The sequence below is a fragment of the Salarias fasciatus genome, chromosome 5 (genome assembly GCF_902148845.1).
Source record: "Salarias fasciatus chromosome 5, fSalaFa1.1, whole genome shotgun sequence".
In the NCBI taxonomy this organism is placed as follows: Eukaryota; Metazoa; Chordata; class Actinopteri; order Blenniiformes; family Blenniidae; genus Salarias; species Salarias fasciatus.
In genome coordinates this window covers 25,682,629-25,697,407 of record NC_043749.1, presented here as the reverse complement: position 1 = coordinate 25,697,407, position 14,779 = coordinate 25,682,629, and positions in this window count along the sequence as shown.

Here is a 14,779-nt window from a genome sequence, read left to right as displayed (position 1 = left end):
TTGTGTTTTGATCAGAATGAACAATCAAGGAATTACTGGAATATTGGAAAAACAGTTGTACCAATTATAGTATTTAATGAAATAGCATAAACATCTGTGTTTGGCTGCATTACCTTGGAAAGCATTTCCTTTTCCCCAATTAGTGCACCTGACTTCTACAGCTATCTTAAAAATATGAAAACATTTAAAAAAGACTTGAACATCAGCCACCCAGTGCCTTCACTTCAGTGTTGAAGTGTTGTTTGGGTGGGTTTCTGTCCCACTGGGCTTCTTTTTACCACATTGGACTGGAAAATGGCATTGGGCGTGTTGACAAAATTTGGGCAGGTTTTTACAGTATTTGTTGGGTTTTTAGATGTTATTTACATCCGCTCCCAAACCGCCCGCCAGGCTTTGCTCAGCTTGATATATGAGTCAGAATGACCATATAATGCTATGAGCCACCCTACTCTGCCTATCACTGGCTAGAATTCACTACATTTGCTGATTTGATCGGTTGATATCTGTGTTGTGTGTATACATGCAACTGCATAATTTTTAATGATCAATTTAATTACAGGAAGGTGGATTGAGGTGTTTGTTTGCTCATGTTTCATGTTAGTATTGGATAACTTTTTGGCAGTTGCCCCAGCAGACCCCAATCTGTGTTGCCTTTTGTCTTTGTTTATTCGGTGCAGTTGTGTATTCATGGCGTGTTCTTTATAATGTAAAGAAGAGTGGTTACATTTTGACATGACTTAATCTACGGCGATTGAGATTTGGGCTGGAGTGAGTCAGATCGGGCAACTCTGTGCAGTGATAATTATCGGTTCACAGGAAGAGGACAGGAGTTTCATTCTGACTCAGGAACCTCCAGCTTCCTCACAACAGTCCAAAGACTTCTTAGACATATTTTTTTCCCTCCAATGTCATAGGCATCTCTCTGTGTCTGCTTGTCTCTCTTTGCACTGACTCTGAGATGAAATGACAGCCTGTCTCTGTCCTCTCCATCCTGTGAGCTAAGATGAGTTTCAGCAACTTCTAACCTGTAAAAAAAAATAATGGAACCCTTTCAAACAGAGCTGACATAAACTTTGACAAAGTTAAAATAATTGTTAGCTTAACATGGGGCTGCTGATGGAGCAACATGTTCTGCCTGTACATTTGGGAGCAGGCTCTCCAGTGTCTGTTCACACGCACCTAAAGCTAATTTTCTCCAAAAATGCTTGGAGGTGTAAAGGTGAGTTTGATTTTCAGTTTCTCTTTGTTCATCTGGGGATGGACTGGTGACCTACGAATCCTCTGCTTGTAAATATGGTCAGCTCTAATATCCACAATGCCGCATTTCCCAACAGCCACCCAATCAGCCATTACCATAAGAAGGAGAAAACTGCAGAGAAGATGGATGGATGGATGGTTGGATGAATAGGTTTAAGATACAACCCCCAGCAAAAACTATGGAATCACCAGTCTTGGACGAGCACTCACTCAGACATTTTATTCTGTAGAACAAACTCATATATAAAACGCATGAAACAATAATGAAGTTTTTCAACAGTGCAACTCCTTGGCATTCAGAAACACTAAAAGAAATGAAGAAAAAACATTGTGCTGGTCAGTAAATGTTACTTTTATAGACCAAGCACAGGGAAAAAAATGGAACCATTAAAAACAGACAAAGAATAAACAATCAAAACACATCACTAGTATTGAGTTGCACCACCTCTGGCTTTTATGACAGCTTGCAGTCTCTGAGGCATGGACTTTATGAGTGACAAACAGTATTCTTTATCAATCTGGTGCTGACGCTCTTTGACTGCAGTTGCCAGATCATCTTTGCAGGTCGGAGCCTTACTGTGGAACATTTTTTTCAATTTCCACCACAGATCTGGGCTTTTTGCAGGCCATAAAATTGACTGGATGCGTCTTTCTCCAAGGAATGCTTTCACAGTTTTTGCTCTGTGGCATGATGCATTGTCATCTTGGAAAATGATTTCATTATCCCCAAACATTTTTTTCAATTGAAGGGATAAGAAAGCTGTCCAAAATGTCAACGTAAAGTTATGCATTTATTGAAGATTTAACCCCAGTGCCTTTGCCTGACATGCAGAAGTATGGTTGCCAAAGATGTGGGCTGCTCACAGTCAGCTGTATCGAAGATCTGGACCAAGTACAAACAGCATGGGAAGGTTAAAGCCAAGCGCACTGGTCGACCAAGGAAGACACCTAAGCGTCAAGACAAACAACTAAAGGTGTTTCATATGTCTTGGAAACAGAAAATGCACAAAAAGACAAATGAAAAAGAAATGGGAAACTGGAGTCAATGTATGTGACAGAACTGAGCAAAATCGATGAGTCACGAATCTGCATTAGACAAGGTGATGATGCGGGTACTTTGTTTGGTTCCGTTCCAGTTAGATTTACAAAGAGGACTGCCTAAAGAAAACCTGTCTTTGGTCTCAAAAGTCATCTCTCTTTTTGGAGCCATGATTTTTGCCAATGCACTTGGTCCACCAGCCCTCCAAGGTGTGATAACTGCACTGACGAGCAACTGCTGACTAACGAGCAGATGTAATCTGAGGCAGGTGCCCAATTAAGGAAAGGAAATTGACTGGGTGTGCCTTTATTTTCGACTCAAAAAGGAGCGATTCCAAATTTATTTCCCTGCACTCGCTCTATGACAGTAACATTTACTGACCAGCACAATGTTTCTTCTTTATTTCCTTTAGTGTTTCTGAATGCCAAGGAGTTGCTTCTCTGAAAAACTTCATTATTATTTCATGCTTTTTATCTGAGTTTGTTCTACAGAATAAAATGTCTGAGTGAGTGCTCATCAAAGACTGGTGATTCCATCCTTTTTGTTCGGGGTTGTAGAATATACAAAAGATCAAGTCAATGATGTTACTCTGAGAGGCAAGTTCTTTTAAGGAGCATTGATAAATTACTGGTCATGAACATATCCTGTTATCTGTTTGAACAGGAACTCAAACGGCGAAACATCAGCCAGATGATACGGGGCAGGAACAAAACCAAGCCTACAAAGAAGAAGGAAAAAGTCTATCACATGCGAAGAGCACAATAAGCACTGATGGACCTTCAGCAACAAATATCCCAGCCTTCTCTCAAATCACTGAAACATATGCAGAAGAAATTAGTCCAACAGTTCAAAGTTTAACAGCCGGCACTGAACATGCACCAACGTCCACACAATCTACAGACTTCCAAAACAGGACTAAAATCACAGAAACTTCTCAATCAACACAATCAACATCCACCGTCACAACACCTGAACAATCCTCCTCGTCCTCCGCAATTGTGTTGGACACAAGCAGTTTCACAGAAAGCACAGAATCCCTGACCACTGCTGCCTCGACATTCACGCCTGAGACCACTGAGGCTCCTCAAACATCAACTGCGCCCAACAGAGGAACAACACTGACATCTACAGGTCAGACAGAGAAATCAACGGCAAACCAGGAAACATTAGCATCAACAACATCGTTCACCACAGAGCTTCAATCGTCCACTGAAACTATGGTGACAGCCACAGCAACACCTCAGTCAACACAATCAACATTAACTGTCACAACACCTGAACAATCCTCATTGGCCTCCATGATTCTGTTGGACACAACCAGTTTCACAGAAAGCACAGAATCCCGGACCACTGCTGGATCTACAATCACACCTGAGATGACTGAGTCTCCTCAAACATCAACTGCGCCCAACACAGGAACAACACTGACATCTACAGATCAGACAGAGAAATCAACAGCAAACCAGGAAACATCAACATCAACAACATCGTTCACCACAGAGCTTCAATCTTCCACTGAAACTATGGTGACACCCACAGAAACACCTCAGTCAACACAGCTAACATCCACATTGACGACAGCTGACCAAGCCTCATTGACTTCAACAACTATTTCAGAAACAACCACTTTCAAAGAAAGCACAGAAGGTCCATCAACTGCTGGCTCAACATTTCAGACTGAGACAACCACTGTTCCTCAAACATCAATTGCGCCCAACACAGAAACAACACTGACATGTACAGGTCAGACAAAGAAATTAACGGCAAACCAGGAAACATCAGCATCAACAACATCGTTCACCACAGACCTTCATTCTTCCACTGAGTCTTTAGTGACTCCCAAAGAAACACCCGAGTCAACACAGTCTACATCCACAGTGACAACAGCTGACCAAGCCTCATCGACCTCCACAACCATTTCAGAAAAAAACAGTTTCACAGAAAGCACAGAATCCCTGACAACTGCTGCCTCTGCAGTCCCGCCTGAGACGACGAATTCTCCTCAAACATCAACTGCACCCAACATAGGAACAACACTGACATCTATCGGTCAGACAGACGAATCAACAGCGAGCCAGCAAACATCAGCATCAATGATGTCCTTCTCCACAGAACGACAATCTTCCACTGAAACTCTTGTGACCCCCACAGAAACATCTCAGTCAACACAACCAGCATCCACTGTCACAACACCTGAACAATCCTCCTCGTCCTCCACAATTCTGTCGGACACAACCAGTTTCACAGATAGCACAGAATCCCTGACCACTGCTGCCTCTACATTCACGCCTGAGACGACTGAGGCGTCACAAACATCAACTGCGCTCAACACAGGAACAACACTAACATCTACAGATCAGACAGAGAAATCAACGGCAAGCCAGCAAACATCAGCATCAACAACATCCGTCTCCACAGAGCTACAATCTTCCACTGAGTCGTTGGTGACTCCCACAGAAACACCCCAGGCAACATCCACATTGACGACAGCTGACCAAGCCTCATTGACTTCCACAACTCTTTCAGAAACAACCACTTTCACAGAAAGCACAGAAGGTCCATCAACTGCTGGCTCTACATTTCAGACTGAGATGACCACGGTTCCTCAAACATCAACTGCGTTCAACACGGGAACAACACTGACATCTTTCGGTCAGACAGAGACATCAACAGCGAGCCAGCAAACATCAGCATCAATGACGTCCTTCTCCACAGAGCTTCAATCTTCCACTGAAACTCTTGTGACCCCGATGGAAACTTCTCAGTCAGAACAACCAGCATCCACTGTCACAACACCTGAACAATCCTCCTCGTCCTCCACAATTCTGTTGGACACAACCAGTTTCACAGATAGCACAGAATCCCTGACCACTCCTGCCTCAACATTCACGCCTGAGACAACTGAGGCACCACAAACATCAACTGCGCCCAACACAGGAACAACACTGATGTCTACAGATCAGACAGAGAAATCAACGGCAAGCCAGCAAACATCAGCATCAAAAACATCCGTCTCCACAGAGCTACAATCTTCCACTGAGTCTTTGGTGACTCCCACAGAAACACCCCAGCCAACATCCACATTGACGACGGCTGACCAAGCCTCATCGACTTCCACAACTCTTTCAGAAACAACCACTTTCACAGAAAGCACAGAAGGTCCATCAATTGCTGGTTCTACATTTCAGACTCAGATGACCACGGTTCCTCAAACATCTACTGCACTCAACACGGGAACAACACTGACATCTTTCGGTCAGACAGAGACATCAACAGCGAGCCAGCAAACATCAGCATCAATGACGTCCTTCTGCACAAAGCTTCAATCTTCCACTGAAACTCTTGTGACCCCCATGGAAACTTCTGAGTCAAAACAACCAGCATCCACTGTCACTACACCTGAACAATCCTCCTTGTCCTCCACAATTCTGTCGGACACAACCAGTTTCACAGATAGCACAGAATCCCTGACCACTGCTGCCTCTACATTCACGCCTGACATGACTGAGGCGCCACAAACATCAACTGCGCCCAACACAGGAACAACACTGACATCTACAGATCAGACAGAGAAATCAATGGCAAGCCAGCAAACATCAGCAGCAACAACATCTGTCTCCACAGAGCTACAACCGTCCACTGAGTCTTTGGTGACTCCCACAGAAACACCCCAGTCACCCCAGTCAACATCCACATTGACGACAGCTGACCAAGCCTCATTGACTTCCACAACTCTTTCAGAAACAACCACTTTCACAGAAAGCACAGGTCCATCAACTGCTGGCTCTACATTTCAGACTGAGATGACCACGGTTCCTCAAACATCTACTGCGTTCAACACTGCGACAACACTGACATCTTTCGGTCAGACAGAGACATCAACAGCGAGCCAGCAAACATCAGCATCAATGATGTCCTTCTCCACAGAGCTTCAATCTTCCACTGAAACTCTTGTGACCCCGATGGAAACTTCTGAGTCAAAACAACCAGCATCCACTGTCACTACACCTGAACAATCCTCCTCGTCCTCCACAATTCTGTTGGACACAACCAGTTTCACAGATAGCACAGAATCCCTGACCACTGCTGCCTCTACATTCACGCCTGAGACGACTGAGGCACCACAAACATCAACTGCGCCCAACACAGGAACAACACTGATGTCTATAGATCAGACAGAGAAATCAACGGAAAGCCAGCAAACATCAGCATCAACAACATCCGTCTCCACAGAGCTACAATCTTCCACTGAGTCTTTGGTGACTCCCACAGAAACAATCCAGCCAACATCCACATTGACGACGGCTGACCAAGCCTCATCGACTTCCACAACTCTTTCAGAAACAACCACTTTCACAGAAAGCACAGAAGGTCCATCAACTGCTGGTTCTACATTTCAGACTCAGATGACCACGGTTCCTCAAACATCTACTGCACTCAACACGGGAACAACACTGACATCTTTCGGTCAGACAGAGACATCAACAGCGAGCCAGCAAACATCAGCATCAATGACGTCCTTCTCCACAGAGCTTCAATCTTCCACTGAAACTCTTGTGACCCCCATGGAAACTTCTGAGTCAAAACAACCAGCATCCACTGTCACAACACCTGAACAATCCTCCTCGTCCTCCACAATTCTGTCGGACACAACCAGTTTCACAGATAGCACAGAATCCCTGACCACTGCTGCCTCTACATTCACGCCTGACATGACTGAGGCGCCACAAACATCAACTGCGCCCAACACAGGAACAACACTGACATCTACAGATCAGACAGAGAAATCAACGGCAAGCCAGCAAACATCAGCAGCAACAACATCCGTCTCCACAGAGCTACAACCGTCCACTGAGTCTTTGGTGACTCCCACAGAAACACCCCAGTCACCCCAGTCAACATCCACATTGACGACAGCTGACCAAGCCTCATTGACTTCCACAACTCTTTCAGAAACAACCACTTTCACAGAAAGCACAGGTCCATCAACTGCTGGCTCTACATTTCAGACTGAGATGACCACGGTTCCTCAAACATCAACTGCACTCAACACGGGGACAACACTGACATCTTTCGGTCAGACAGAGACATCAACAGCGAGCCAGCAAACATCAGCATCAATGACGTCCTTCTCCACAGAGCTTCAATCTTCCACTGAAACTCTTGTGACCCCCACGGAAACCTCTCAGTCAAAACAACCAGCATTCACTGTCACAACACCTGAACAATCCTCCTCGTCCTCCACAATTCTGTTGGACACAACCAGTTTCACAGATAGCACAGAATCCCTGACCACTGCTGCCTCTACATTCACGCCTGAGATGACTGAGGCGCCACAAACATCAACTGCGCCCAACACAGGAACAACACTGACATCTACAGATCAGACAGAGAAATCAACGGCAAGCCAGCAAACATCAGCATCAACAACATCTGTCTCCACAAAGCTACAATCTTCCACTGAGTCTTTGGTGACTCCCACAGAAACACCCCAGTCAACATCCACATTGATGACGGCTGACCAAGCCTCATCGACTTCCACAACTCTTTCAGAAACAACCACTTTCACAGAAAGCACAGAAGGTCCATCAACTGCGGGTTCTACATTTCAGACTGAGATGACCACGGTTCCTCAAACATCTACTGCATTCAACACGGGAACAACACTGACATCTATCGGTCAGACAGAGACATCAACAGCGAGCCAGCAAACATCAGCATCAATGACGTCTGTCTCCACAGAGCTTCAATCTTCCACTGAAACTCTTGTGACCCCCACGGAACCTTCTCAGTCAAAACAACCAGCATCCACTGTCACAACACCTGAACAATCCTCCTCGTCCTCCACAATTCTGTCGGACACAAGCAGTTTCACAGATAGCACGGAATCCCTGACCACTGCTGCCTCTACATTCACGCCTGAGATGACTGAGGCGCCACAAACATCAACTGCGCCCAACACAGGAACAACACTGACATCTACAGCTCAGACAGAGAAATCAACGGCAAGCCAGCAAACATCAGCATCAACAACATCCGTCTCCACAGAGCTACAATCTTCCACTGAGTCTTTGGTGACTCCCACAGAAACACCCCAGTCAGCACAGTCAACATCCACATTGACGACAGCTGACCAAGCCTCATTGACTTCCACAACTCTTTCAGAAACAACCACTTTCACAGAAAGCACAGAAGGTCCATCAACTGCTGGCTCTACGTTTCAGACTGAGATGACAATGGTTCCTCAATCATCTACTGCATTCAACACGGGAACAACACTGACATCTGTCGGTCAGACAGAGACATCAACAGCGAGCCAGCAAACATCAGCATCAATGACGTCTGTCTCCACAGAGCTTCAATCTTCCACTGAAACTCTTGTGACCCCCATGGAAACTTCTGAGTCAAAACAACCAGCATCCACTGTCACTACACCTGAACAATCCTCCTCGTCCTCCACAATTCTGTCGGACACAACCAGTTTCACAGATAGCACAGAATCCCTGACCACTGCTGCCTCTACATTCACGCCTGACATGACTGAGGCGCCACAAACATCAACTGCGCCCAACACAGGAACAACACTGACATCTACAGATCAGACAGAGAAATCAACGGCAAGCCAGCAAACATCAGCAGCAACAACATCCGTCTCCACAGAGCTACAACCGTCCACTGAGTCTTTGGTGACTCCCACAGAAACACCCCAGTCACCCCAGTCAACATCCACATTGACGACAGCTGACCAAGCCTCATTGACTTCCACAACTCTTTCAGAAACAACCACTTTCACAGAAAGCACAGGTCCTTCAACTGCTGGCTCTACATTTCAGACTGAGATGACAACGGTTCCTCAATCATCTACTGCATTCAACACGGGAACAACACTGACATCTGTCGGTCAGACAGAGACATCAACAGCGAGCCAGCAAACATCAGCATCAATGACGTCTGTCTCCACAGAGCTTCAATCTTCCACTGAAACTCTTGTGACCCCCATGGAAACTTCTGAGACAAAACAACCAGCATCCACTGTCACAACACCTGAACAATCCTCCTCGTCCTCCACAATTCTGTCGGACACAACCAGTTTCACAGATAGCACAGAATCCCTGACCACTGCTGCCTCTACATTCACGCCTGACATGACTGAGGCGTCACAAACATCAACTGCGCCCAACACAGGAACAACACTGACATCTACAGATCAGACAGAGAAATCAACGGCAAGCCAGCAAACATCAGCAGCAACAACATCCGTCTCCACAGAGCTACAACCGTCCACTGAGTCTTTGGTGACTCCCACAGAAACACCCCAGTCACCCCAGTCAACATCCACATTGACGACAGCTGACCAAGCCTCATTGACTTCCACAACTCTTTCAGAAACAACCACTTTCACAGAAAGCACAGGTCCTTCAACTGCTGGCTCTACATTTCAGACTGAGATGACCACGGTTCCTCAAACATCTACTGCGTTCAACACGGGGACAACACTGACATCTATCGGTCAGACAGAGACATCAACATCGAGCCAGCAAACATCAGCATCAATGACGTCCTTCTCCACAGAGCTTCAATCTTCCACTGAAACTCTTGTGACCCCGATGGAAACTTCTGAGTCAAAACAACCAGCATCCACTGTCGCAACACCTGAACAATCCTCCTCGTCCTCCACAATTCTGTTGGACACAACCAGTTTCACAGATAGCACAGAATCCCTGACCACTGCTGCCTCTACATTCACGCCTGAGACGACTGAGGCACCACAAACATCAACTGCGCCCAACACAGGAACAACACTGATGTCTATAGATCAGACAGAGAAATCAACGGAAAGCCAACAAACATCAGCATCAACAACATCCGTCTCCACAGAGCTACAATCTTCCACTGAGTCTTTGGTGACTCCCACAGAAACACCCCAGTCACCCCAGTCAACATCCACATTGACGACAGCTGACCAAGCCTCATTGACTTCCACAACTCTTTCAGAAACAACCACTTTCACAGAAAGCACAGGTCCTTCAACTGCTGGCTCTACATTTCAGACTGAGATGACCACGGTTCCTCAAACATCTACTGCGTTCAACACGGGGACAACACTGACATCTTTCGGTCAGACAGAGACATCAACATCGAGCCAGCAAACATCAGCATCAATGACGTCCTTCTCCACAGAGCTTCAATCTTCCACTGAAACTCTTGTGACCCCGATGGAAACTTCTGAGTCAAAACAACCAGCATCCACTGTCACAACACCTGAACAATCCTCCTCGTCCTCCACAATTCTGTTGGACACAACCAGTTTCACAGATAGCACAGAATCCCTGACCACTGCTGCCTCTACATTCACGCCTGAGACGACTGAGGCACCACAAACATCAACTGCGCCCAACACAGGAACAACACTGATGTCTATAGATCAGACAGAGAAATCAACGGAAAGCCAGCAAACATCAGCATCAACAACATCCGTCTCCACAGAGCTACAATCTTCCACTGAGTCTTTGGTGACTCCCACAGAAACACCCCAGTCAGCACAGTCAACATCCACACTGACGACAGCTGACGAAGCCTCATTGACTTCCACAACTCTTTCAGAAACAACCACTTTCACAGAAAGCACAGAAGGTCCATCAACTGCTGGCTCTACATTTCAGACTGAGATGACCAGGGTTCCTCAAACATCTACTGCATTCAACACGGGAACAACACTGACATCTTTCGGTCAGACAGAGACATCAACAGCGAGCCAGCAAACATCAGCATCAATGACGTCCTTCTCCACAGAGCTTCAATCTTCCACTGAAACTCTTGTGACCCCCACGGAAACCTCTCAGTCAAAACAACCAGCATTCACTGTCACAACACCTGAACAATCCTCCTCGTCCTCCACAATTCTGTTGGACAGAACCAGTTTCACAGATAGCACAGAATCCCTGACCACTGCTGCCTCTACATTCACGCCTGAGATGACTGAGGCGCCACAAACATCAACTGCGCCCAACACAGGAACAACACTGACATCTACAGATCAGACAGAGAAATCAACGGCAAGCCAGCAAACATCAGCATCAACAACATCTGTCTCCACAAAGCTACAATCTTCCAGTGAGTCTTTGGTGACTCCCACAGAAACACCCCAGTCAACATCCACATTGATGACGGCTGACCAAGCCTCATCGACTTCCACAACTCTTTCAGAAACAACCACTTTCACAGAAAGCACAGAAGGTCCATCAACTGCGGGTTCTACATTTCAGACTGAGATGACCACGGTTCCTCAAACATCTACTGCATTCAACACGGGAACAACACTGACATCTATCGGTCAGACAGAGACATCAACAGCGAGCCAGCAAACATCAGCATCAATGATGTCGTTCTCCACAGAGCTTCAATCTTCCACTGAAACTCTTGTGACCCCCACGGAAACATCTCATTCAACACAACCAGAATCCACTGTCACAACACCTGAACAATCCTCCTCGTCCTCCACAATTCTGTTGGACACAACCAGTTTCACAGATAGCACAGAATCCCTGACCACTGCTGCCTCTACATTCACGCCTGAGATGACTGAGGCGCCACAAACATCAACTGCGCCCAACACAGGAACAACACTGACATCTACAGATCAGACCGAGAAATCAACGGCAAGCCAGCAAACATCAGCATCAACAACATCTGTCTCCACAAAGCTACAATCTTCCACTGAGTCTTTGGTGACTCCCACAGAAACACCCCAGTCAACATCCACATTGATGACGGCTGACCAAGCCTCATCGACTTCCACAACTCTTTCAGAAACAACCACTTTCACAGAAAGCACAGAAGGTCAATCAACTGCGGGTTCTACATTTCAGACTGAGACGACCACGGTTCCTCAAACATCTACTGCATTCAACACGGGAACAACACTGACATCTATCGGTCAGACAGAGACATCAACAGCGAGCCAGCAAACATCAGCATCAATGACGTCTGTCTCCACAGAGCTTCAATCTTCCACTGAAACTCTTGTGACCCCGATGGAAACTTCTGAGTCAAAACAACCAGCATCCACTGTCACAACACCTGAACAATCCTCCTCGTCCTCCACAATTCTGTTGGACACAACCAGTTTCACAGATAGCACAGAATCCCTGACCACTGCTGCCTCTACATTCACGCCTGAGACGACTGAGGCACCACAAACATCAACTGCGCCCAACACAGGAACAACACTGATGTCTATAGATCAGACAGAGAAATCAACGGAAAGCCAGCAAACATCAGCATCAACAACATCCGTCTCCACAGAGCTACAATCTTCCACTGAGTCTTTGGTGACTCCCACAGAAACACCCCAGTCAGCACAGTCAACATCCACACTGACGACAGCTGACGAAGCCTCATTGACTTCCACAACTCTTTCAGAAACAACCACTTTCACAGAAAGCACAGAAGGTCCATCAACTGCTGGCTCTACATTTCAGACTGAGATGACCAGGGTTCCTCAAACATCTACTGCATTCAACACGGGAACAACACTGACATCTTTCGGTCAGACAGAGACATCAACAGCGAGCCAGCAAACATCAGCATCAATGACGTCCTTCTCCACAGAGCTTCAATCTTCCACTGAAACTCTTGTGACCCCCACGGAAACCTCTCAGTCAAAACAACCAGCATTCACTGTCACAACACCTGAACAATCCTCCTCGTCCTCCACAATTCTGTTGGACAGAACCAGTTTCACAGATAGCACAGAATCCCTGACCACTGCTGCCTCTACATTCACGCCTGAGATGACTGAGGCGCCACAAACATCAACTGCGCCCAACACAGGAACAACACTGACATCTACAGATCAGACAGAGAAATCAACGGCAAGCCAGCAAACATCAGCATCAACAACATCTGTCTCCACAAAGCTACAATCTTCCAGTGAGTCTTTGGTGACTCCCACAGAAACACCCCAGTCAACATCCACATTGATGACGGCTGACCAAGCCTCATCGACTTCCACAACTCTTTCAGAAACAACCACTTTCACAGAAAGCACAGAAGGTCCATCAACTGCGGGTTCTACATTTCAGACTGAGATGACCACGGTTCCTCAAACATCTACTGCATTCAACACGGGAACAACACTGACATCTATCGGTCAGACAGAGACATCAACAGCGAGCCAGCAAACATCAGCATCAATGATGTCGTTCTCCACAGAGCTTCAATCTTCCACTGAAACTCTTGTGACCCCCACGGAAACATCTCATTCAACACAACCAGAATCCACTGTCACAACACCTGAACAATCCTCCTCGTCCTCCACAATTCTGTCGGACACAACCAGTTTCACAGATAGCACAGAATCCCTGACCACTGCTGCCTCTACATTCACGCCTGACATGACTGAGGCGCCACAAACATCAACTGCGCCCAACACAGGAACAACACTGACATCTACAGATCAGACAGAGAAATCAACGGCAAGCCAGCAAACATCAGCAGCAACAACATCTGTCTCCACAAAGCTACAATCTTCCACTGAGTCTTTGGTGACTCCCACAGAAACACCCCAGTCAACATCCACATTGATGACGGCTGACCAAGCCTCATCGACTTCCACAACTCTTTCAGAAACAACCACTTTCACAGAAAGCACAGAAGGTCAATCAACTGCGGGTTCTACATTTCAGACTGAGACGACCACGGTTCCTCAAACATCTACTGCATTCAACACGGGAACAACACTGACATCTATCGGTCAGACAGAGACATCAACAGCGAGCCAGCAAACATCAGCATCAATGACGTCTGTCTCCACAGAGCTTCAATCTTCCACTGAAACTCTTGTGACCCCGATGGAAACTTCTGAGTCAAAACAACCAGCATCCACTGTCACAACACCTGAACAATCCTCCTCGTCCTCCACAATTCTGTTGGACACAACCAGTTTCACAGATAGCACAGAATCCCTGACCACTGCTGCCTCTACATTCACGCCTGAGACGACTGAGGCACCACAAACATCAACTGCGCCCAACACAGGAACAACACTGATGTCTATAGATCAGACAGAGAAATCAACGGAAAGCCAGCAAACATCAGCATCAACAACATCCGTCTCCACAGAGCTACAATCTTCCACTGAGTCTTTGGTGACTCCCACAGAAACACCCCAGTCAGCACAGTCAACATCCACACTGACGACAGCTGACGAAGCCTCATTGACTTCCACAACTCTTTCAGAAACAACCACTTTCACAGAAAGCACAGAAGGTCCATCAACTGCTGGCTCTACATTTCAGACTGAGATGACCAGGGTTCCTCAAACATCTACTGCATTCAACACGGGAACAACACTGACATCTTTCGGTCAGACAGAGACATCAACAGCGAGCCAGCAAACATCAGCATCAATGACGTCCTTCTCCACAGAGCTTCAATCTTCCACTGAAACTCTTGTGACCCCCACGGAAACCTCTCAGTCAA